At 35.5% G+C, this 5,070-nt stretch overlaps 1 pseudogene; it reads right to left on the bottom strand.

The window, feature by feature from the left end:
- Positions 1–3,132: 3,132 nt before the first annotated feature.
- On the bottom strand, positions 3,133–4,153 carry LOC100348966 (olfactory receptor 5T17-like; annotated as a pseudogene).
- Between the last annotated feature and the right edge of the window lie 917 nt (positions 4,154–5,070).

Genomic DNA, 5,070 nt, shown 5'->3' with positions numbered 1-5,070 from the left:
TGAGGTCAGCATTTTTGCATGTTGGATGTATATGAATATACATTGAAATGTAATCACTTTAACTTTGAAAGCTTGCTGTTTCTTCAAGTAGTCTTTAATTCAAAGCGGGGTTATCTGTAGAGCCGACAGGGACTGGATGAAAGCAGGAGCTGACAGTGACTGGGAAAAGTTGGTTTTGGTTGCTGGCTGCACTTTGCTTCTTTCTTAGTCTTGGTTCTGTTTTAACATTGAAGCTTGTGAAAAGCTGTTAAGTGCTAAGCTTATGATGTTTCTAAAGACTTTCTAATTGACTTCCGAACTATATGTGAATGTAGACGGAGTCACATAATTTCTTTCCCATTTCACTTCCACAGCTTCAGTCAGCATCTCTCTCATCTGGGACAGAGCCTCCTCATGGGACCTGCCTGAGTCCATTCCTGACCTGCACTGTGCATTTCCACAAGCCAGGAAAGTGTACATCAGAGGAGGTTAAGCCTCAGCTTAACATCATTCAGCAGTTTGCTTAATTTTGTATTACTTTTATTTATGTTACATAGAGTATAAAAATTTAATATATATATAAATGAAATTGATATCTTGGGATCTGATTATTGTTTACAGCCCTCGTCTATATTCCTGCTGAACTGTGGTCTTTCTAGTTTTTACTGTTGACCTCTTCATTTAGTGGAGCACTAAGCCTTTGACGATGGAGTAAGTTACAAATAAGTTCTCACTAAAATTCAAAATGAATGTAAAAAAAGGCAGGAGGAACAAGGGCGTATCACTATATTCTGTATGTATGTATGTACTGTAGCTATGTACTGTATGTATGAACCACTTGAGATCTATCGTCTCTATATACATAAAAACTACATATGTTTTTTTCTAGTTAAATTTTCTTCAATAAAATTTGGACTGCTTTAAACTCTTATTTTGTTGTATAATTTTTAATAAGTTCTCCAAACTGTTGGTCAAGTACTGTTTAAATCCCAATTATACTAATGCTTCTCCCATTAAGAACAGTCAATAAATGACGGGGTTTATTTTATAATTATGCTTTCCCTAGTTTTAATATTTAAGAAATCATACTTTAGTGTTTTTAATTGTTTCTCTCAGATTGTTAATTATCTTGTTATATTTCATATGAATTTTTCTTCATATCTCTCCCTTCTAGTATCCCTTTAATTATATTTTATATATTTGCATTTTGCAAAATTACTCATTTTATAACTTTTGGTTTTACTTATTTTTAATTTATAATTCTACATTCTATAAATCATTCTTCTATACCCTCCTGATGCTCATTTATCTCTTCAGTTTAAAAAATATTAAACAAATATAAAATTATACATATTAATGGGGCATATGTGATATTTCAATATATTTTGACATTTTATAATGTATGATTAGGGTAAATATTGATGCATATATATATCCTCAAATATTTAACAAATTTATAGAAAAACATTTAATATCCTATATTCTAGCTTTTACTACACTACATTAAAACTTTTCATCATCACCTTACTGTTCAATGAACCCCAAAACTTCTTACTCCCATTTAATTGTAACTTAGCACCTATTAATCAACCTTTCTCACCCCAATTTGTCCATTTCTCTTCAACCCCACAGCCTGTGGTAATCATTGTTATACCTTTAACTTCTACGAGATCACCTTTTTAGACTGCCCAAGTGAATGAAGACTAAAGATACTTGTCTTTGTATCCTTGACTTATTTCAATTGACATAACAACATTTAGTTCCATTCATGTTGTTGCAAATGATGAGATTCATACTTTATATGGCCAAGTAACATTCCTTTGTGTATATAATATATAAAACACATTTTTTTACCTATTCTGTAATGGAAAGTTAGGTTGTTTCCATTATTTTGCATACCGTAAATAGTGTTGCAATGAGCATGGGAGAGCAAATGTCTCAAAAACAGACTGATTTCACTTCCCTTGAATACATATCAAGCAGTGGGATGCTGGATCATATAGTAGTTCTAGTTTTAGTTTTTTGAGGAACTCCCATACTGTTACCATAATGGATATACAATTTATTTGTACTTTTTTCTGAGCTGTAATTTTTATAAGTATAGTTCATATTTTTTCAGGTCCTTAATTACACTCTTGAAAATATTATCAATATATTTGTTATAGGTGTAGAATAGATTAAATATTTTTCTGTGATTTATTCTTGGCAAGGAAACACATTAATAACAGAACAGAACAAAAGTGCCAAGTTTTGTTCCCAATGTGTCAATTGTCAAGTCCACTATTTGAATGGATTGCAGTGTGTGAGGGAAGGTAGACAGAAAATTAAAAAAAAAAACAACAACAACAACAACAAAAAAAAAAAACCTTGGAAAGTCCTTCATAAAATTTGGAACTAGGTAATGTGTTAGTCTGCTTTTGTTTAGTTTAATTAAATTAACTGACAGGAGTTTCTTTGTGAAAGAGAAAAGGTTTATTTTACTTACAGTTTGAGCTGAGAGCATTGAGTGACCCCAGACCCCAGCATGTGCTGCAGGCTAGTTACAGAAGGTGTGGTGGCAATGATTACATTGTGAACCAAGAAGCAGAGTGAAAACTTTGGACAAACTTCCCACTAGAACCACCTTATAAACACCCTGGATGAACAGCAGGCCTTCCATCAGCCCCACACCTTAGACATCTTCACTAGAACAAGACTCAGCCTTTCATCACTCAACCATTTCATGAAGACATCAGGTTTTAGACAAGCACGAGTTTTGGTGACACAAATCACAGTCAACACATAGCAAGCAGTAACTTCATGGTGAATGCTGAAAACTTACTATAAACAAAGTGAAGACACATCAATTCATAAAATCCTAAGGTATCAGCTCTATCCACAGAAGGTGAAAGTCAAATAATGTAACAGCAATAGAGTTACATCAAATAACATTTAATGTGGCTTTTTGAACTTAATGTGCAGTGTATAAGCACATAGTTTATATTTGAAAAATCATAGATTGGAGGGCTAATTAATTCTGGGTAAGAAATAGTCTAGGACATAAAAACATTATTAACCAAACCAATAGCTTTCCTCTCTGGTTTCTAATGACAGATTTATGAAGTGGCACAGCAATATTTTCAGGTTTACTTTATTTCTGAAAATGTCATCAATTTATAAAATAATTTCTCTCAAGCATTTTTTCATTGCCTGTTTCACATCTTTATTCCTCAAACTGTAGATGATGGGGTTTAGCATGGGAATCACAATGGTATAAAATATGGACACTATCATATCATGCTGTGAAGCAGAGTTGGGATTTGGTCTCACATACATGAAGAGGATTGTTCCATGATAAATGGACACTCCTGTTAGGTGAGAACCACATGTAGAAAAGACTTTTTGCCTCCCTTCGGCAGAACGCATCCTAACAATGGCCAACAGAATGAAACCATAGGAAACCAGGACAATCAAGATAGTGACTATCTCAAAAGAGCCCACGAAGTAGAAGAGGAGAAGCTGATTTATGTGGGTGTCAGAACAGGATATTGCAAGGAGTGGAGGGATATCACAGAAGACATGCTTAATTTCATTGGATGCACAGAAGGACAGACTAAATGTGGCCACTGTGTGCAATGTAGCATGCAAAATGCCACCAGCATAGGAAGCAATGATGAGTGGCACATAGACCCTGGGTGACATGCTCACTGAGTACAGAAGTGGGTTGTAGATGGCTACATAGCGATCATATGCCATAGCAGCCAACAGGAAGGATTCTGTGCTCCCAAAACTAACAAAGAGAAGCATCTGAGTTGCACATCCATAATATGAAATAGATTTATCTTCTGACAGGAAATTGACCAGCATTTTGGGAGTGACAACTGTAGAATAGCAGGCATCCAAGGATGATAAAACACTCAGAAAATAGTACATGGGGTTGTGAAGCTGAGAATTCCCAATGACCAATATAACCAGTCCTAAATTTCCTATCAGAGTAAAGAGGTAGATTCCTAGGAAAAGTAAAAATAGGAAGATTTGCAGGTCAAAGTCATCTGTGAAGCCCATCAAAATAAATGCAGTGACTTCCGACATATTTGTCAAGTGAATTCTGTGTACATCCAAATATGATGACATTCTTTCCATTTCAGTCATTTTTTATTGGTTCTGAAGATAATCCTGTGAAAATAGAGTCCATCCTAGTATATCTTCATGTTTGTTTCTTAGACTGGCATAACCATTTCCTTGCTGGTAACAGGATAGGCAGTGATAAAAAAGTTGGACCCAAATGGATATATTTTGCTGTAAGAGTAAAATGAAATATTTTTTTTTTATTTATTGGCTAATGCCGTCATTTTGAAACAATGTTCTGTCCAGTTAAGTCGCTATGTCGCAATTCGCTTTCTTCATTTTTACCGCTTTTGTTTCTCATTTTAATTCAACTCTAAGTTTCACATATGAACGTGTGTAGGAATATTTAGATCAAAAGTAATATAGTGAGTGTGTAAGTCTAGACTAGCAGATAAGTCATTTATAGCATCCAGTCCACATTGGAATGCCTGGTTTCAGTAAACTTCTCCTGCTCCTGACTCCAGCTTCTTGCTAGTGCAGACCCTATGGAGCAGGGGCAATGGCTAAGTGGATGGCTTTCTGTCACACATATGGGACCTGAATTGAGTTTCTGGCTCCTGGTTTCAGTCCCCAGGCCATTGCTGTCATTTGGAGAATGACCAGTGATGGGGCTTTCTCACTTTTTGTCTAATTTTCTCCTCTATCTCTCTACCTCTGGAAAGGAAAAGAAGCAAGTAAACAAGCAAATAAACAAAAAAAGAAAGGCTTTAAAAAAATGGTTATGGTGGCAAGCACATACCATAATCCTAGTTTTGCCACAAAGTGCATGAAAGGCCTTTCTTTTTAAAATATTTATTTTATTTATTTGAAAAGTAGAGCTACAGAGAGAGAGGGAGAGACAAAGGGAGAGAGAGATTTTCCACCTGATGTTTCACTCCCCAAATGGCCAGTAACAGCTGGGGTTTGGCCAGTTCTAGGCCAGGAGACAGGAGCTGCTTCCAGATCTCCCATGTCTGTGCAGGGCCCAAGCACTTGGGCCATCTC

The sequence above is a fragment of the Oryctolagus cuniculus genome, chromosome 1 (assembly GCF_964237555.1).
Source record: "Oryctolagus cuniculus chromosome 1, mOryCun1.1, whole genome shotgun sequence".
Lineage (NCBI taxonomy): Eukaryota > Metazoa > Chordata > Mammalia > Lagomorpha > Leporidae > Oryctolagus > Oryctolagus cuniculus.
This window is presented reverse-complemented; position numbering and strand designations above follow the sequence as displayed.